Source organism: Grampus griseus (genome assembly GCF_964374135.1).
Source record: "Grampus griseus genome assembly, chromosome: X".
Lineage (NCBI taxonomy): Eukaryota > Metazoa > Chordata > Mammalia > Artiodactyla > Delphinidae > Grampus > Grampus griseus.
In genome coordinates, this window is record NC_138999.1 from 79,596,928 (window position 1) to 79,619,593 (window position 22,666).

At 39.9% G+C, this 22,666-nt stretch overlaps 1 pseudogene across 1 annotated transcript; it reads right to left on the reverse strand.

The window, feature by feature from the left end:
* Positions 1-21,931: 21,931 nt before the first annotated feature.
* LOC309839881 (cofilin-1-like) lies at positions 21,932-22,420 on the reverse strand (annotated as a pseudogene). The gene has a single exon. The product of its transcript is annotated as a cofilin-1-like (transcript).
* Between the last annotated feature and the right edge of the window lie 246 nt (positions 22,421-22,666).

A 22,666-nucleotide genomic window follows, 5' to 3' on the forward strand; every position in this document is an offset into this window, starting at 1 on the left:
AAAGGCGATATATGACAAACACACAGTCAACATGATTCTCAATGGTGAAAAAGAGAAACCACTTCCACTAAGATCAGGAAGAAAACAAGGTTGCCCACTCTCACAACTTTTATTCAACAACGTTTTGTAAGGCTTAGCCACAGCAATCAGAGAAGAAAAAGAAAGGAATCCAAATGGGAAAAGAAGAAGTAAAGCTGTCACTCTCTGCAGATACTATACATAGAGAATCCTAAAGATGCTACCAGAAAATTACTAGAGCTTATCAATGAATTTGGAACAGTAGCAAGATGCAAAATTAATGCACAGAAATCTCTCGCATTCCTCTACACCGGATATGAAAAATCTGAAAGCGAAATTAAGGAAACACTCCCATTTACCATTGCAACAGAAAGCATAAAATATCTAGGAATAAACCTCCCTAAGGAGACACAAGACCTGTATGCAGAAAACTATAAGACACTGATGAAAGAAATTAAAGATGATACAAAGAGATGGAGAGATATACCATGTTCTTGGATTGGAAGAATCAACATTGTGAAAATGACTCTACTACTCAAAGCAATCTACAGATTCAATGCAGTCCCTATCGAGCTACCAATGGCATTCTTCACAGAATTAGAACAAAAATTTTACAATTCGTATGAATGCACAAAAGACCCTGAATAGCCAAAGCAATCTTGAGAAAGAAAAATGGACTTGGAGGAACAGTCTCCCAACATCAAATTATACCACAAAGCTACAGTAATGAAGGCAGTATGGTACAGGCCCAAAACAGAAATATAGATCAATGGAACAGGATAGAAAGCCCAGAGATAAACCCATGAACATATGGTTACCATACTTTTTATAAGGAGGCAAGATTATACAATGCAGAAAAGACAGCATCTTTAGTAAGTAGTGCTGGGAAAACTGGACAGTTACATGTAAAAGAATGAAATTAAAACACTCCCTAACACCATACACAAAAATAAACTCAAAATGGATTAAAGACCTAAATGTAAGGCCAGACACTATCAAATTCTTAGCGGAAAACATAGGCAGAACACTCTATGACATAAATCACAGGGAAATCCTTTTTGATCCACCTACTAGAGAAATGGAAATAAAAACAAAAATAAACAAATGGGACCTAATGAAACTTCAAAGTTTTTTGCACAGCAAAGGAAACCATAAACAAGATGAGAAGACAACCCTCAGAATGGGAGAAAATAGTTGCAAATGAAGCAACCGACAAAGGATTAATCTCCAAAATTTATAAGCAGCTCATGCAGCTCAATAACAAAAAACAAACGACCCAATCCAAAAATGGGCAGAAGACCTAAATAGACATTTCTCCAAAGAAGATATACAGATTTCCAACACACACATGAAAGAATGCTCAACATCATTAATCATTAGAGAAATGAAAATCAAAACTACTATGAGATATCATCTCACACCAGTCAGAATTGCCATCATTAAGAAATTTACAAACAATAAATACTGGATAGGGTGTGGAGAAAAGGGAACCCTCTTGCCCTGTTGGTGGGAATGTAAATTGATACAGCCACTATGGAGAACAGTATGTAAGTTCCTTGAAAAACTAAAAATAAAATTACCATACGACACAGAAATCTCGTTACTGGGCATATACCCTGAGAAAAACATAATTCAAAAAGAGTCATGTACCACAATGTTCATTGCAGCTCTATTTAAAACAGCCAGGATATGGAAGCAACTTAAGTGTCCATCGACAGATAAATGGATAAAGAAGATGTGGCACGTATATAAAATGGAATATTAGCCATAAAATGAAATGAAATTGAGATATTTGCAGTGAGGTGGATGGACCTAGAGTCTGTCATGTAGACTGAAGTAAGTCAGAAAGAGGAAAACAAATACCATATGCTAACACATATATATGGAATTTTTAAAAATATGGTTATGAAGAACCTAGGTGCTGGACAGGAATAAAGACACAGATGTAGAGAATGGACCTGAGTACATGGGGAGTGGGAAGGATAAGCTGGGATGAAGTGAGAGAGTTGCATGGACTTATATATGTTACTAATGTAAAATGGATAGCTAGTGGGAAGGAGCTGCATAGCACAGGGAGATTGGCTCCATGTTTTGTGACCACCTAGAGGGGTAGGATAGGGAGGGTGGGGGGGAGACGCAAGAGGGAGGAGATATGGGGATATATGTATATGTATAGCTGATTCACTTTGTTCTATAGCAGAAAGCAACACACCATTGTAAAGCAATTATACTCCAATAAAGATGTTAAAAAAATAAATAAGAAATATTTTTTAAAAAAAAGTATGATACACCATGATCAAGTGTGATTTATACCAGGATGCAAGTGTTCTTCAATATATGGAAATCAATCAATGTGATAGATCATATTAACAAATTAAAAAATAAAAACCACATGTTCATCTCAATAGATGCAGAAAAACCTTTTGACAAATTCAACATCCATTAATGATAAAAACTCTCCAGAAAGTGGGCACAGAGGGAACCTACCTCAACATAATAAAGGCCATATATGACAAACCCACAGCAAACATCATTCTCAATGGTGAAAAATTGGAAAGCATTTCTCCTAAGATCAGGAACAAGACAAGGATATCCACTCTCACCACTATTATTCAACATAGTATTTGAAGTCCTAGCCACAGCAATCAGAGAAGAAAAAGAAATAAAAGGAATACAAATTGGAAAAGAAGAAGTAAAACCGTCACTATTTGCAGATGATATAATACTATACATAGAAAATCCTAAAGATGCCACCAGAAAACTAATGGAATTAAGCGATGAATTTGGTAAGGTTGCAGGATACAAAATTAATGCATAGAAATCTCTTGCATTCCTACACACTAACAACAAAAGATCAAAAAGGGAATTTAAGGAAACAATCCCATTCAGCACTGCAACAAAAAAAAAGACTAAAATACCTAGGAATCAACCTACCTAATGAGGCAAAAGATCTGCACTCAGAAAACTATAAAACAGTGATGAAAGAAATCCAAGATGACACAAACAGTTGGAGAGATATACCTTGCTCCTGGAGTGGAATAATCAATATTGCGAAAATGACTATACTATCCCAAGCATTCTATAGATTCAATGCAATCCCTATCAAATTACCAATGGCATTTTCCCAGAATAAGAACAAAAATTTATACAATTTGTATGAAAATACAGAAGACACCACATAGCCAAAGCAATCTTGAGAAAGACAAATGGAGCTAGAGGATCAGGCTCCCTGACTTCAGACTATACTACAAAGCTCCAGTAGCAGGACAGTATGGTACTGGCACAAAAACAGAAATATAGATCAATGGTACAGGAAAGAAAGCCCAGAGATAAACCCATGCACCTATGGTCACCTAATCTATGACAAAGGAGGCAAGAATATACAGTAGAGACAAGACTGCCTCTTCAATAAATGGTGCTGGGAAAACTGGATAACTACATGTAAAAGAATGAAATTAGAACACTCCCTAACACCATACACAAAAATAAACTCAAAATGGATTAAAGACCTAAATGTAAGGCCAGACACTATCAAATTCTTAGAGGAAAACATAGGTGGAACACTCTATGACATAAATCACAGGGAGATCCTTTTTGACCCACCTACTAGAGAAATGGAAATAAAAACAAAAATAAACAAATGGGACCTAATGAAACTTCAAAGTTTTTGCACAGCAAAGGAAACCATAAACAAGATGAGAAGACAACCCTCAGAATGAGAGAAAATAGTTGCAAATGAAGCAAGTGACAAAGGATTAATCTCCAAAATATACAAACAGCTCATGCAGCTCAATATCAAAAAAACAAACAACCCAATGAAAAAATGGGCAGAAGACCTAAATAGACATTTCAGCAAAGACATACAGATGGCCAAGAGGCACATGAAAAGATGCTCAACAGCACTAATTATTAGAGAAATGCAAATCAAAATTACAATGAGGTATCCCCTCACAACGGTCAGAATGGCCATCATCAAAAAATCTACAAACAATAAATTCTGGAGAGGGTGTGCCGAAACTGGAACCCTCATGCATTGTTGATGGGAATATAAATTTATACAGCCACTGTGATGAAAATATGGCGGTTCCTTAAAAAATTAAAAATAGAACTACCATATGACCCAGCAATCCCACTACTAGGTATATACCCTGAGAAAACCATAATTCCAAAAGACACATGTAACCCAGGGTTCATTGCAGCTCTATTTACAATAGCCAGGACATGGAAATAACCTAAATGTCCATCAACAGATGAATGGATAAAGAAGATGTGGTGCATATATATAATGGAATATTACTCAACCATAAAAAGAAATGAAATTGGGTCATTTGTAGAGATGTGGATGGACCTAGAGCCTGCCATACAGAGTGAATTAAGTCAGAGAGAGAAAAACGAATATTGTATATTAACACATATATGTGGAATTTAGAAAAGTAGTACAGATGAACCTAATTGCAAGGCAGAAATAGAAAGGCAGTCATAGAGAATGTATGTGGGACATGGGGGGAAGGTGAGGGTGGGATGAATTGGGTGATTAGGTTTGACATAAATACACTACCATGTGTAAAATAGATAGCTAGCGGGAACCTGCTGTATAGCACAGGGAGCTCACTCAGCTCAGTGCTCTGTGATGACCTAGATTGGGGGGATGGGGGGCGAGGGAGGTCCAAGAGGGAGGGGATTTATGTATATGTATAGCTAATTCACTTCACTGTACAGCAGAAACTATCACAACATTGTAAAGCAATTATACTACAATAAAATTTGTGTTTAGAAAGGTATCTTTGTGAAAAGCTTGGAATCACTAACACTAAAATTTCTTCGTGGTTTTTGGACACCAGTTCTTTATGTGATATGTGTTTTGCAAAGATTTTCTCCCGTTTTGTGGCTTGTCTTTGCATTGTCTTAACAGTGTGTTTTGCAAGCAGAAGTTTCTAATTTTAATGAAGTTCAAGTTATCAAATTTTTGGCTTGGCCAAGATGGCATATTAGGAAGACCCTGAGGTTACCTCCTCTCATGGGCAACCCAAAATTGCAACTATTTACAGAGCAAGTACTGATGAGAAAGAGTAGAATCCAGTAGAAAAGATCTACAACTAAAGCTATAAAGAAGGAACCACAACAAGACAGGTAGGATGTGTGGAGTGGCAGAATAGTCAAGACCCATACCCCTGGGTGGAGGACCCACAAATGGAGGATAATTTTAATTGCAGAGGTTCTTCCCAAGGAGCAACAGGTCTGAGCCCCACATCAGTCTCCCCAGCCCAAGGATCCTGCACCAGGAAGATGACCCCCAGAACATTTGACTTTGAAGGCCAGTGGGGCTTATTTTGGGGAGACCCAGAGGGTTGGAGGGAAAGAGAGACTCCACTCTTAAAGGGTGCACATAAAATCCCACACACTCTAGGACTCAGAGGAGAAGCAGTAATTTGAAAGAAGCCTGTGTCAGACCTACCTTCTGATCTTGGAGAGGCTCCTGAAGAGGCAGGAGACAATTGGAGCTCACCCTGGTGACATAGACACTAGTGACAGCCATTCTTGGGAGCTCATTCTACCACATGGACACTGGTACTGGAAAGCATCATTTTGGATCTTTCCTCTAGCTTAACACTTGGACCCAGCCCTGCCTACTGGCCTGTTGGCGCTAGTACTGGTACACCTTAGGCCAAGCAATAAGCTGGGCAGGGACATGGCTCCACCAACTAGCAGGGAGGCTGCCTTAAAACTCCCTGCACCCACAGCCACCCTGGGACATGGGTCTGTCCACCAGAGGACCCAGGACCCAGCCCCAGACACCTGTGTGCAGGCACTAACTCCAGGACCCAGCTCCACCAACCAGTGGGCAGGCACCAACGCCAGTACACCATGGGTCCCAGCCCTGCCCAATCAGTGGGCCACAACACCAACTCTGGGAAACTGAGAGTCCTTCAGCCAGAGACCCGGGTACTCGCTCCACCTACCAGTGAGCTGACACTAGCCCCTGAAGCTCCTAGGCCTCAGCCCCACCCATCAGAGGGCTGATACTAGCCCTGAGACCAGCTTCACACACCAGTGGGTAGTTACAAGCTCCAGGGCCCCTGTGTTCTGGCCATGCCCACCAGCAGGTGGACGTGAGCCCCAGGACCACTGCAGCACCACAGCCTGCCTTGTCAGGAACCAGTCCAATCCACCAGCAGACAAAGACCAACTCTGAGACACCTGGGCCCTTCAATTAGCTACTCCAGGATCTGGTACCTCCCACCAGTTTGCTGACACAAGTTTTAGGACACACTGAACTCCACAGCCAGCTGTGTCAAGAGCTGGGCCCATCCACCAGCAGGCCAACACCAACTCCAGGATACCCAGGGCCCTGCAGCCAGAGATCCCAGGACCAGGCTTCACCCAACAGTGAACCAGCACTAGCCTCAGAACTTCCTGGGCTTCAGCCCCAACCTCAATCAGTCCAACAAAAGCCCCGGAATCCCTGGGTCCTGAAGCCAGAGACTCCAAGACCTGGCTCTGCCTGCCAGTGGGCTGGTAATAGCCAAGGACTTGGCTTCATCCACTGAGGAGCAGGAATCAGCCCTAGAATCCCCTGAGCCCCAACCCCACCCACTAGCAGGCAGACACCAGCCCCAGGACCACACAGCCCCATAGCCTGACTTGTTAGGACCCAGCCAACACACCAGGAGGCCAGCACCAAGCTCAGAATCTCCCAGGTCCTGGTCCTTCCCACCAACATACAAACACCATCTCTGGAACACCTTGAGACCCTCAGTCAGCATCTCCAGGAACCAGCCCCCTCAAACCAGTGGGCTGACAACAGATTCTGGACACAAAGAGCCCTGTAGCCATAGACCGTGGGACCAGTTCCCAGAGTTCCAAAAACCAATTAACCATCACTAGCCCCAGGACCTGTGAGCCTCAGCCTCATTCAACAGCACCAGCCTAGGGACACTCCAGAGCCTGCAGCCATCCATGTCAGGAGCTGGCTCTACCCAAGAGTAGGCTGAAGCTAGATCCAAGAATCCTGCGCTCACAATCACTCACACCAGAATGTGGCTCTGCCCACCAGTGAGCCAGCACTAACCCCAGGACCCCTAGAGTTCCATAGCCAAATGCCTTTTGACCCAGCCCAACAATGAGCAGCCAGCAGCCTCTACACAAGGCAGAGCCTGGCAACCAACTGGTCCAGGGGCCAGCCACACCTACCAGATTGCACACATAATCAGTCCACCACAACAGAAGGACCCACACAGCCCACACAGAATGCACAACTAGAACATATCGCTCTGGTGACCAGAGGAGAATGTGCTGTTAGCATGCATAGGACATATCCTACAAAAAGCTACTTCGCCAAGGTTAGGAAAAATAACCAACCTACCAAATACATAGAAATAAAAACAGCAAATCAGACAAAATGAGGAAATAGAGGAACATGTTACAAATGAAGAAACAAGATAAAACTTCAGAAGAACTAGGTGAAGTGGAAAAGGTCAGTCTATCCAATAGGTGTTCAAGGTAATGATTGTAAAGATGATCAAAGAACTCAGGAGAATGCATGAACACAGACAGAAATTTTTAAAAGAGTTAGAAGATATAAAGAAGAACCAAACAAAGCTAAAGAATACAATAACTGAAATGAAATATACACTAGAAAGAATCAACAGTAGATTAAATGATACAGAGGAATGGATCAGTGAGCTGGAAGACAGAGTAGTGGAAATCACTAAAGCTGAACAGAAAAAATAAAAAGAAAAGAAGACAGTTTAATAGACCTCTGGGACAACATCAAGCACACTAATATTCACATTGTAGGGGTCCCAGAAGGAGAAGAGAGAAAGAAAAGGACAGAAAACATATTTGAATACATAATAGCTAAAAAGTCCCCTATCTGGGAAAGGAAACAGACATCTCAATCCAGGAAGGACAAAAAGGATCATCCTAAAGATGACCACATCAAGACACTGTAATTAAAATGGCAAATGATAAAGAGAATATTAAAACAGCAAGGGAAGAGCAACAAGTTACATACAAAGGAATTCCCATAAGGCTGTCAGCTGACTTTTGAGCAGAAACCCTGCAGGCCAGAAGGGAGTGGCATGATATATTTAAAGTGTTGAAAGGGAAAAACCTACAAGAATAATCTATCAGCAAGGCTTTCATTCAGATTTAATGAAGAGATCAAAAGTTTTACAGACAAGCAAAAGCTAAAAGAGTTCAGCAACACCAAACCAGCTTTACAAGAAATGTAAAAGGGACTTCTCTAAGCAAAAAAGAAAAGGCCACAACTAGAAACATGAAAAGTATGAAAGGAAAAAGCTCATTGGTAAAAGCAAATATACAGTAAAGGAAGTAAATCAACCATGTGCAAAGCTAGTAGAAAGATTAAAAGAAAAAAAGTAGTAAAAATCATCTATATCTGCAAAAAGTAGTTAAGGGATACAGAAAACAAAATGATGTAAAATATGATGACAAAAACAGTAAACTTGGGGGGGGAGGGGAGGAAAAATGCAGGCTTGTTGAAATGCATTTGAAATTAAGAGATCAGCAACTTAAAATAACTATACACACACACACACTCACACACTTATATATGTAAAACTCACAGTAACCACACCAAAATCTATAATAGATACACAAACACAAAAAGAGAAAGGAATCCAAACATATCACTAAAGGTAACCTAAATATATGACTAAAGATAGTCATCAAATCTCAAGGGAAGAGAACAAAAGAAGAAAAACAAAGTAGAAAAACAACCCCAAAACAATTAACAAAATGGTAATAAGTATTTATACATACTTATAAATAATTACTTTAAATGTAAATAGACTAAATGCTCCAATCAAAAGACATAGACTGGCTGAATGGATACAAAAACAAGACCCGGGAGAAGGCGGAAGATGGCGGAAGAGTAAGACGCGGAGATCACCTTCCTCCCCACAGATACACCAGAAATACATCTACACGTGGAACAACTCCTACAGAACACCTACTGAAGGCTGGCAGAAGACCTCAGACCTCCCAAAATGCAAGACACTCCCCACATACCTGGGTAGGGCAAAAGAAAAAACAGAGACAAAATAATAGGGACGGCACCTGCACCAGTGGGAGGGAGCTGTGAAGGAGGAAAAGTTTCCACACACTAGGAAGCCCCTTCGCGGGCGGAGACTGCGGGAGGCGGAGGGGGGAGATTCGGAGCCACGGAGGAGTGCACAGCAACGGGTGCGGAGGGCAAAGCGGGGAGATTCCTGCACAGAGGATCGGTGCCGACCGGCACTCACCAGCCCGAGAGGCTTGTCTGCTCACCCACCGGGGCGGGCGGGGCTGCGAGCTGAGGCCGGAGCGCAGGGAGAGGACGGGTTGGCGGCTTGAACATAGCCTGAAGGGGTTAGTGCACCACAGCTAGCCGGGAGGGAGTCCGGGGAAAAGCCTGCACCTGCAGAAGAGGCAGGAGACTTTTCCTTCCCTCTTTGTTTCCTGGGGCGTGAGGAGAGGGGTTTAAGAACGCTGCTTAAAGGAACTCCAGAGACGGGCGCGAGTTGCGGCTAAAAGCGCGAACCCCAGAGACGGGCGCGAGCCGCGGCTGAAAGCGCGGAATCCAGAGACGGGCGCAAGCCGCGGCTAAAAGCGCGGACCCCAGAGGCGGGCGGGAGACGTTAAGGCTGCTGCTGCCGCCACCGAGGGGCCTGTGTGCGAGCACAGGTCACTCTCCACACCCCTCTTCCGCGGAGCCTGTGCAGCCCGCCACTGCCGGGTTCCCGGGATCCAGGGACAACTTCCCCGGGACAGCGCACAGCGCGCCTCAGGCTGGTGCAAAGTCACGCCGGCCTTTGCTCACCGCAGGCCCGCCCCGCACTCTGTGCCCCTCCGTCCCCGCCGGCCTGAGTGCGCCAGAGCCCCCAATCAGCGGCTCTTTTAACCCCATCCTGTCTGAGCAAAAAACAGACGCCCTCCAGCGATCTACACGCAGTGGCAGGGCCAAATCCAAAGCTTAGCCCTGGGAGCTGTGAGAACAAAGAAGAGAAAGGGAAATCTCTCCCAGCAGCCTCAGAAGCAGCGGATTAAAGCTCCACAATCAACTTGATGTACCCTGCATCTGTGGAATACCTGAATAGACAACCAATCATCCCAAATTAAGGAAGTGGACTTTAGGAGCAAGATCTATGATTTTTTCCCCTTTCCTCTTTTTGTGAATGTGTATGTGTATGCTTCTGTGTGAGATCTTGTCTGTATAGTCTTGCTTCCACCATTTGTCCTAGGGTTCTATCCGTCCATGTTTTTTTTAAATTTTTTTCTTAATAATTAATTTTAATAACCTTATTATACTTTACCTTCCTTCTTTCTTTCTTTCTTTCCGTCCTTCCTTCCCTCCTTTAGACAACGAATCATCCCAAATTGAGGAGGTGGTCTCTGACAGCAAGATTTAGGATTTTTCCCCATTTACCTCTTTTAGTGAGGGTGTATGGGTATGCTTCTGTGTAAGATTTTGTCTGTATAGCTTTGCTTCCAACATTTGTCCTAAGGTTCTTTCCGTCTTTTTTTTTTTTTTTCTAAATAAGAATTTTTTAATTCAATAACTTTATTATACTTTATTTTATTTTTACTGTATCTTCTTTCTTTCTGTCTTTTTTCCTTCTTTCCCTCCTTCCTTCCTTCCTCCCTCCCTCCCTCCCTCCTTTCTTTCCTTCTTGCCTTCTTTCCTTCTTTGCTTCTTTCTTTCTTTCTTCCTTCCTTCCTACCCTCCTTTCCTTCTTTCTTTCCTCATACTTTACTAATTCCCTCTACTTTTTCTCCCTTTTATCCTGAGCCTGTGGATGAAAAGCTTTTGGTGCTCCAGCCAGGAGGCAGGGCTCTGCCTCTGAGGTAGGACAGCCAACTTCAGGACACTGATCAACAAGAGACCTCCCAGCTCCACATAATATCAAACGGCGAAAATCTCCCAGAGACCTCCATCTTAACACCAGCACCCAGCTTCACTCAACGACCAGCAAGCCACAGTGCTGGAAAACCTATGCCAAACAACTAGCAAAACAGGAACACAACCCCACCCATTAGCAGAGAGGCTGCCTAAAATCATAATAAGGCCACAGACACCCCCAAACACACCACCAGACGTGAACCTGCCCACTAGAGAGACAAGATCCAGCCTCATCCACCACAACACAGGCACTAGTCCCCTCCACCAGGAAGCCTACACAACCCACTGAACCAACCTTAGCCACTGGAGACAGACATCAAAAACAGGAGGAACTACAAACCTGCAGCCTGCAAAAAGGAGACCCCAAACACAGTAAGATAAGCAAAATGAGAAGACAGAAAAACACACAGCAGATAAAGGAGCAAGATAAAAATGCACCAGACCTAACAAATGAAGAGGAAATAGGCAGTCTACCTGAAAGAGAATTCAGAATAATGATAGTAAGGTTGATCCGAAATCTTGGAGATAGAATGGACAATAGATTGGACAAAATGCAAGAATCAGTTAACAAGGACCTAGAAGAACTAAAGATGAAACAAGCAACGATGAACAACACAATAAATGAAATTAAAAGTACTCTAGATGGGATCAATAGCAGAATAACTGAGGCAGAAGAACGGATAAGTGACCTGGAAGATAAAATAGTGGAAATAACTACTGCAGAGCAGAATAAAGAAAAAAGAATGAAAAGAACTGAGGACAGTCTCGGAGACCTCTGGGACAACATTAAACGCACCAACATTCGAATTATAGGGGTTCCAGAAGAAGAAGAGAAAAAGAAAGGGACTGAGAAAATATTTGAAGAGATTATAGTTGAAAACTTCCCTAATATGGGAAAGGAAATAGTTAATCAAGTCCAGGAAGCACAGAGAGTCCCATACAAGATAAATACAAGGAGAAATACGCCAAGACACATATTAATCAAACTGTCAAAAATTAAATACAAAGAAAGCATATTAAAAGCAGCAAGGGAAAAACAACAAATAACACATAAGGGAATCCCCATAAGGTTAACAGCTGATCTCTCAGCAGAAACCCTACAAGCCAGAAGGGAGTGGCAGGACATACTGAAAGTGATGAAGGAGAAAAACATGCAGCCAAGACTACTCTACCCAGCAAGAATCTCATTCAGATTTGATGGAGAAATTAAACCTTTACAGACAAGCAAAAGCTGAGAGAGTTCAGCACCACCAAACCAGCTTTACAACAAATGCTAAAGGATCTTCTCTAAGCAAGAAACACAAGAGAAGGAAAAGACCTATAATAACGAACCCAAAACAATTTAGAAAATGGGAATAGGAACATACATATCGATAATTACCTTAAATGTAAATGGACTAAATGCTCCCACCAAAAGACACAGATTAGCTGAATGGATACAAAAACAAGACCCTTATATATGCTGTCTACAAGAGACCCACTTCAGACCTAGAGACACATACAGACTGAAAGTAAGGGGATGGAAAAAGATATTCCATGCAAATAGAAGCCAAAAGAAAGCTGGAGTAGCAATTCTCATATCAGACAAAATAGACTTTAAAATAAGGACTATTAAAAGAGACAAAGAAGGACACTACATAATGATCAAGGGATCGATCCAAGAAGAAGATATAACAATTGTAAATATTTATGCACCCAACATAGGAGCACCTCAATACATAAGGCAAATACTAACAGCCATAAAAGGGGAAATCGACAGTAACACATTCATAGTAGGGGACTTAAACACCCCACTTTCACCCATGGACAGATCATCCAAAATGAAAATAAATAAGGAAACACAAGCTTTAAATGATACATTAAACAAGATGGACTTAATTGATATTTATAGGACACTCCATCCAAAAACAACAGAATACACATTTTTCTCAAGTGCTCATGGAACATTCTCCAGGATAGATCATATCTTAGGTCACAAATCAAGCCTTGGGAAATTTAAGAAAATTGAAATTGTATCAAGTATCTTTTCTGACCACAACGCCATGAGACTAGATATCAATTACAGGAAAAGGTCTGAAAAAATACAAACACATGGAGGCTAAACAATACACTACTTAATAATGAAGAGATCACTGAAGAAATCAAAGAGGAAATCAAAAAATACCTAGAAACAAATGACAATGGAGACACAACGACCCAAAACCTGTGGGATGCAGCAAAAGCAGTTCTAAGGGGGAAGTTTATAGCAATACAAGCCCACCTTAAGAAGCAGGAAACATCTCGAATAAACAACCTAACCTTGCACCTCAAGCAATTAGAGAAAGAAGAACAAAAAAACCCCAAAGCTAGCAGAAGGAAAGAAATCATAAAAATCAGATCAGAAATAAATGAAAAAGAAATGAAGGAAACAATAGAAAAGATCAATAAAACTAAAAGCTGGTTCTTTGAGAAGATAAACAAAATAGATAAACCACTAGCCAGACTCATCAAGAAAAAAAGGGAGAAGACTCAAATCAATAGAATTAGAAATGAAAAAGGAGAGGTAACAACTGACACTGCAGAGATAAAAGAGATCATGAGAGATTACTACAAGCAACTCTATGCCAATAAAATGGACAATCTGGAAGAAATGGACAAATTCTTAGAAATGCACAACATGCCAAGACTGAATCAGGAAGAAATAGAAAATATGAACAGACCAATCACAAGCACTGAAATTGAAACTGTGATTAAAAATCTTCCAACAAAGAAAAGCCCAGGACCAGATGGCTTCACAGGCGAATTCTATCAAACATTTAGAGAAGAGCTAACACCTATCCTTCTCAAACTCTTCCAAAATATAGCAGAGGGAGGACCACTCCCTAACTCCTTCTATGAGGCCACCATCACCTTGATACCAAAACCAGACAAGGATGTCACAAAGAAAGAAAACTACAGGCCAATATCACTGATGAACATAGATGCAAAAATCCTCAACAAAATACTAGCAAACAGAATCCAACAGCACATTAAAAGGATCATACACCATGATCAAGTGGGGTTTATTCCAGGAATGCAAGGATTCTTCAATATACGCAAATCTATCAATGTGATAAACCATATTAACAAATTGAAGGAGAAAAACCATATGATCATCTCAATAGATGCAGAGAAAGCTTTTGACAAAATTCAACACCCATTTATGATAAAAACCCTGCAGAAAGTAGGCATAGAGGGAACTTTCCTCAACATAATAAAGGCCATATATGACAAACCCACAGCAAACATCATCCTCAATGGTGAAAAACTGAAAGCATTTCCACTAAGATCAGGAACAAGCCAAGGTTGCCCAATCTCACCACGCTTATTCAATATAGTTTTGGAAGTTTTAGCCACAGCAATCAGAGAAGAAAAGGAAATAAAAGGAATCCAAATTGGAAAAGAAGAAGTAAAGCTGTCACTGTTTGCAGATGACATGATCCTATACATAGAGAACCCTAAAGATGCTACCAGAAAACTACTAGAGCTAATCAATGAATTTGGTAAAGTGGCAGGATACAAAATTAATGCACAGAAATCTCTGGCATTCCTATATACTAATGATGAAAAATCTGAAAGTGAAATCAAGAAAACACTCCCATTTACCATTGCAACAAAAAGAATAAAATATCTAGGAATAAACCTACCTAAGGAAACAAAAGACCTGTATGCAGAAAATTATAAGACACTGATGAAAGAAATTAAAGATGATAAAAATAGATGCAGAGATATACCATGTTCTTGGATTGGAAGAATCAACATTGTGAAAATGACTCTACTACCCAAAGCAATCTATAGATTCAATGCAATCCCTATCAAACTACCACTGGCATTTTTCACAGAACTAGAACAAAAAATTTCACAATTTGTATGGAAACACAAAAGACCCCGAATAGCCAAAGCAATCTTGAGAACGAAAGAAGGAACTGGAGGAATCAGGCTCCCTGACTTCAGACTATACTACAAAGCTACAGTCATCAAGACGGTATGGTACTGGCACAAAAACAGAAAGATAGATCAATGGAACAGGATAGAAAGCCCAGAGATAAACCCATGCACATATGGACACCTTATCTTTGATAAAGGTGGCAGTAATGTACAATGGAGAAAGGACAGCCTCTTCAATAAGTGGTGCTGGGAAAACTGGACAGGTACATGTAAAAGTATGAGATTAGATCACTCCCTAACACCATACACAAAAATAAGCTCAAAATGGATTAAAGACCTAAATGTAAGGCCAGAAACTATCAAACTCTTAGAGGAAAACATAGGCAGAACACTCTATGACATAAATCAAAGCAAGATCCTTTCTGACCCACCTGCTAGAGTAATGGAAATAAAAACAAAAATAAACAAATGGGACCTAATGAAACTTCAAAGCTTTTGCACAGCAAAGGAAACCATAAGCAAGACCAAAAGACAACCCTCAGAATGGGAGAAAATATTTGCAAATGAAGCAACCGACAAAGGATTAATCTCCAAAATTTACAAGCAGCTCATGCAGCTCAATAACAAGAAAACAAACAACCCAATCCAAAAATGGGCAGAAGACCTAAATAGACATTTCTCCAAAGAAGATATACAGATTTCCAACACACACATGAAAGAATGCTCAACATCATTAATCATTAGAGAAATGCAAATCAAAACTACAATGAGATATCATCTCACACCAGTCAGAATGGCCATCATCAAAAAATCTAGAAACAATAAATGCTGGAGAGGGTGTGGAGAAAAGGGAACACTCTTGCACTGCTGGTGGGAATGTGAATTGGTTCAGCCACTATGGAGAACAGTATGGAGGTTCCTTAAAAAACTACAAATAGAACTACCATATGACCCAGCAATCCCACTACTGGGCATATACCCTGAGAAAACCAAAATTCAAAAAGAGTCATGTACCAAAATGTTCATTGCAGCTCTATTTACAATAGCCCGGAGATGGAAACAACCTAAGTGCCCGTCATCGGATGAATGGATAAAGAAGATGTGGCACATATATACAATGGAATATTAGCCATAAAAAGAAACGAAATTGAGCTATTTGTAATGAGGTGGATAGACCTAGAGTCTGTCATACAGAGTGAAGTAAGTCAGAAAGAAAAAGACAAATACCGTATGCTAACACATATATATGGAATTTAAGAAAAAAATGTCATGAAGAACCTAGGGGTAAAGCAGGAATAAAGACGCAGACCTCTTAGAGAACGGACTTGAGGTTATGGGGAGGGGGAAGGGTGAGCTGTGACAGGGCGAGAGAGAGTCATGGGCATATACACACTAACAAATGCAGTAAGGTAGATAGCTAGTGGGAAGCAGCCGCATGGCACAGGGATATTGGCTCGGTGCTTTGTGACAGCCTGGAGGGGTGGGATGGGGAGGGTGGGAGGGAGGGAGACACAACAGGGAAGACATATGGGAACATATGTTTATGTATGACTGATTCACTTTGTTATAAAGCAGAAACTAACACACCATTGTAAAGCAATTATACCCCAATAAAGACGTTAAAAAAAAAAAAGACCCATATATATGCTGCCTACAAGAGACTCACTTCATATCTAAAGACACATGCAGACTGAAAGTGAGGGGATGGAAAAAGGTATTCTATGCAAATGGAAATCAAAAGAAAGACAGGGAGGCAATTCTTACAACAAACAAAATAGACTTTAAAACAAAGACTCTTACAAGAGACAAAGAAAGACATTACATAATGATCAAGGGATCAATCCAAGAAGATATAACAATTGTAAATATATATGCACTGAACATAGACACACCTAAATACATAAAGCCAATATTAACAGATATAAAGGGAGAAATTGACAGAACACAATAATAGTAGGGGACTTTAACACCCCAGTACATCAATGAACAGATCATTTAGACAGAAATTCAATAAGGAAACACTGCTCTTAAATGACACATTAGATCAAATAGACTTTATATACAGTAAGTCCCCTACATTCAAGCAAGTTCCATTCAGAGAGTGTGTTTGTAAGTCCAATTTGTTTGTAAGTCCAACAAAGTTAGCCTAGGTACCCAACTAACACAATTGGCTATATAGTACTGTATATAAAAGGTTTATAATACTTTTCATGAAAATAATACATAAAAAACAAATACAAAAAAACATTTTTAATCTTACAGCGCAGTACTTTGAAAAGTACAGTAGTACAGTATAACAGCTGGCATACAGGGGTTGGCATTGAGTGAACTGGCAAGAAGAGTTACTGACTGGAGGAAGGAGAGGAGGTGGGAGATAGTAGAGCTGAAGGATCATCAGCAATAAGAGACAGAGGGCAAGCTGCAATTTCACTCATACCTGACATTGATGACACAGGTTCTGGTTCCTTGCTGGATTCAATTCTATCTATCCTCTTGAGAAAACAATCCAGTGATATCTGGGTAATAGCTCTTTTTTTCTTGTAATAGATGACACGGTAGAACTGGATTGCATTCTGAATGGCTGCTGCAACCTTCGTGCACTATTCTACACTTGTGTCCTGTGCCTCAAAAACTAACAGTGCCTCCTCAAATAAAGAAAATCCTCTTGCCATTTCCTGCATCATGAAACTTTTTCATTCTTCAGTTACTTCTTCTTCCTCTTGTCTCTCTTCGTCCTTCCTCTGGACCTCCAATTCCTGGTGCTTCTTAGCAGTACCAACTACATCACTGCTGCTTTTACACTTGCTTCCAGACATCCTGGGCTTGAAATAAAGATACTGTACTAATGTACTCTAAAGTACACAAAACCATAACCACTTGTAGAGGATGCAAGCCTGTGACAATGTACACCGGACACATGAACTAACTTACGTGATTGGACATATGAATGCACTTTCACAACTTTGAAAGTTCACAACTTAAAGGTTCGTAAGTAGGGGACTTACTGTATACATATATAAAACATTCCATCCAAAACCAGCAGAATACACATTCTTTTCAAGTGCACATGGAACATTCTCCAGTATAGATCACATGCTAGGGCACAAAATCTCTGTAAATTTAAGAAAATTGAAAACATATCAAGCATCTTTTCCAAACACAATTCTATGAAACCAGAAAAAAAACACAAACACATTAGGTATCTATTTTGTATATCAACCTGCTGTATAACACAGGGAACTCTACTTTGCTGTACAGTAGAAACTAACACAACATTATAAAACAAGTATACCCCAATAAAAAAAAAAAAACACATAGAAGCTAAATAATATGCCACTAAACAACCAATGGATCACTGAAGAAATCAAATAGGAGATGAGAAAATACCTGGAGACAAATGAAAACAAAAACCCAGTGACCAAATTCTATGAGATGCAGGAAAAGCAGTTCTAAGAGGGAAGTTTATAGTAATACAAGCTTACTTCAGGAAACCAAAAAAAATTGCAAGTAAACAACCTGACCTTACACCTAAATGAACTAGAAAAATTAGAACAAACAAAATCCAAAGTTAATAGAAGTAAAAAAATCATAAAGATCAGAGTAGAAATAAATGAAATAGAAATTTAAAAAAACAAGGGAAAAGACAAATGAAAATAAGAATTGGTTGTTTGAAAAGATAAACACAATTGATACAACTTTAGCTAGACTCACCAAGAAGAAAAAGAGAGGGGTCTCAAATCAATAATACCAGGAATGAAAAAGAAGTTATGGTTTACAACACAGAGATACAAACGATCATAAGAAATTACTGTGAACAATTATATGCCAATAAAATGGGCAACCTGGAAGAAATGGACAAATTGCTATAAGTGTACAGTCTCCCAAGACTGAACCAGAAAGAAATAGAAAACATGAACAGGCCAATGACCAGTAATGAAATTGAATCCATAAAAACAAAGCAAAACAAAACAAAACAAAACAAAACTCCCAACAAACAAAAGCGAAGGACCTGATTCATACAGAGATGAATTCTACCAAACAAAGTTTACACCTATTCTTCTAAAATTATTCCAAAAAATTGCAGAAAAAGGAACACATCCAAACTCATTCTACAAGCACAGAAACACCTTGATACCCAGAACAAAGATATAACTAACAAAGAAAAATTCAGGCCAATATCACTGATGAGCATAGATGTAAAAATCCTCACCAAAATATTAGCAAATTGAATTCAACAATACATTAAAAGGATCATATACCATGATCAAGTAGGATTTATCTCAGGTATGCATGTATGGTTTTATATCTGCAAATCAATCAATGTGATACACCCCATTAATGAATTGAATAAAAAATCATGTGATCATCCCAATAGATGCAGAAAAATCTTTTGACAAAATTCAACATCCATTTATGATAAAAACTCTCAACAACATAGGTATAGAGGGAATATACCCCAACATTATAAAGGACATTTATGATAAGCCCACAACTAACATCATACTCAACACTGAAAATCTCAAAGCATTTCCTCTAAGATTAGGAACAAGACAAGGATGCCCATTCTTGTCACTTTTATTCTACATAGTATTGGAAGACTTATCCACAGCAATCAGACAAGAGAAAGATAAAATGATTCCAAACTGGAAAGAAAGAAGTAAAATTTTCACTGCTTGCAGATGACATGATACTACACAAAGAAAATCCTAAATATACCACCAAAAATCTACTAGAGCCTATCAATGAATTTGGTAAAGTTGCAGGATACAAATTTAATAAAAATAAGTGTCTTTCTATTCTATACACTAACAATGAACTATCAGAAAGTGAAATGAAGGAAACAATCCCATTTACCATCACAACAAAAAGAAAATACCTAGGAATAAATCTACCTAAGGAGGTAAAAGTCTGTACTTGAAAAACTATGACATGGATGAATAAAATTAATGACAACACAAACAGATGGAAAAGTATATTATGTTTTTGGATTGGAAGAATTAATATTGTTAAAATGACCATACTACACAAAGCAATCTACAGATTCAATGAAATCTCTGTCAAAATACCAATGGCATTTTTCATAGAACTACAACAAAAACATTTTTAATTTGTATGGAAACACAAAAGACCCTGAATATCCAAAGAAATCTTGGAAAAGAAAAACAAAATTGGAGGTAGCACACTCACTGACTTTAGACTATACTAGAAAGGTACGTTAATGAAAACAGTATGGTACTGGCACAAAAACATATACATACATCAATGGAACAAAATAGAGAGCCCAGAAATAAACCCACACACTTATGGTCAATTTAATCTATGAAAAAGGAGGCAAGATTATATAATGGTGAAAAGACAGTCTCTTCAATAAGTGGTGCTGGAAAAACTGGGAAGCTACATGTAAAAGAATGAAATTACATTTTTTTCACGCCATATACAAAAATAAACTTAAAATGTATTAAACACCTAAATTTAAGACCTGAAACCATAAAACTCCTAGAAGAAAACATAGGCAGTACACTCTTTGACATATGTCTTAGCAATATTTTTTGGATCTGTATCCTCAGGCAAGGGCAACAAAAGCAAAAGTAAACAAATGGGACAATATCAAACTTAAAAGCTTTTGCACAGGGAAGGAAACCATTAAGAAAAGAAAAAGACACTCTATTAAATGGGAACAGATATTTTCAAATGACATGTCTGATAAGGAGTTAATATGTAAAATGTGTAAACAGCTCAATATAACAAAAAACTCAATTAAAAAATGGGCAGAAGACCTGAATTGACAGTTTCCCAAAGAAGCTGTAGAGATGGCTAATAGGCACATGAAAAGCTGTGCAACATAGCTAATTATCAGAGAAATGCAAATGAAATCCACAAGATATCAGCTCACACTTGTCAGAATGGTTATCATCAAAAAGAACACAAATAACAAATATTGGTGAGGATGTGGAGAAAAGGGAAGGCTTGTACACTGTTGATGGGAATGTAAACTGGTGAAGCCATTTTGAAAATCGGTATGGAGGTTCCTCAAAAAGTCAAAAATAGATCTACCATAGGATCCTCTAATTTCATGCCTGGGTATATATCCAAAGAAAACGAAAACACTAATTTGAAAAGATATATGCACCCCAATGTTCATAGCAACATTATTTACAATAGCCAAGATGTGGAAGCAACCTAAGTGTCCATTAACAGATGAATGGATAAAGAACATGCAGTATATATATACAATGAAATATTACTCAGCCATAAAAATAATAAAATTTTGGCATTTACAACAACATGGATGGACCTAGAGGGTATTATGCTTAGTGAAATAAGTCAGAGAAAGAGAAACACTCTATGTTATCACTTATATATGGAGTCTAAAAAATAAAACAAATGAATATGACAAAACAGAAACAGACTCACAGATATAGAAAACAAACTAGTGGCTACCAGGGGGAGAGGGAAGGAGGGAGGGGCAAGATGTACAAACTACTATGTGTAAAATAAGTAAGCTACAAGTATGTATTGTACGTCACAGGGAATATAGTCAATATTACATAATAACTTTATTTATTGATTGATTTTTATTGTTGTGTGTGTATGTGTGTGTTTTTAATTGAAGGTCCCTTACTGGTCCTGCTTCCATGAGTGGCTGTGACCAGGGGAAAAAGGGAAGGGGAACCAAGTGGTGCAGGGAGGGGCCATCTCCACAACATTCCATTTATACACAGAACTAAACAGACAAGCACAGAGTCACTATTGTGGTTAGACATTAGCAGCGTGGGAAAGGGGAGGAACAGGTGGGAAGTTGAGTTGTTGTCAAAAAAATACAGCCCCCCCAAATAGGGGTCCCTGGGGAGCACTTGATCTGTTTCAACCCAAGAGGAATCAGAAGATCAAAAGCTGTTTGGGAAGGCCAGAACTGTCAGGGATGGAGGGAGAAGGAGGAAGATCCAGGAGGTGGGGTTGCTGTTTGGCAACTGGGGTGAAGGGACTGCCCTCCTCCTGCTGGGATCCCCCCAGCCCCTCAGGTCTGGCAGGAAGGGGGCAGCCTGCAACCCCCACAGTAGGTCTGGGGCTGCCAGATGCTCCAGGTAGGGGGCTGGAGGGAGCTCACAAAGGCTTGCCCTCCAGGGAGAGGACAGCGCTGCTCCCCTGCTTCTCTGCCAGGGTGCAGGGGTCCTTGACCTCCTTACAAGTTTCCTTATAATTCATCTTGAACTACGTCATCTTCTTCTTAATGGCGTCCTTGGAGCTGCCATACATCATTTTGCTCTTAAGGGGTTCACATTCAGGGGTCCAGAAGATGAATACCAGGTCCTCCTTCTTGCTCTCCTTGGTCTCATAGATTGCCTCATAGAGGACGTAGTGGCAGGCTTTGTCCAGCAGCATCTTGACAAAAGTGGCATAGGGGTCGTCTACAGTCTGGCCCACATCACCTACCAGGATCTCCTTGCCCTCCTCCAGGATGATGTTCTTCTTGTCCTCGCTCAGGCAGAAGAGCACCACCTTCTTGTCCTTCTTCATCTCCTCTGGTGTTGACAACTTACACATCTTCATGTCATTGAACATTTTGATGACCCCTTCAGAGACAGCCACACTGGAGGCTATGTTTCCAGAAGCAAAAAGGAGAGAGCAAGGAGAGCCAGAAAAGACAAGAGCTGCTGCAGCTGCTGCCAGGATCCAACTTATCATAATAACTTTAAATGGACTATAATCTGTTAATTTAATTGCTATGTTTTACACCTGAAACTAATATTGTAAATCAACTATACTCAATTAAAAAATTATCAAATTTTGTTATGGACCATGTTTTTGGTGTTGTATCTAAGAAGTCATCACTAAACC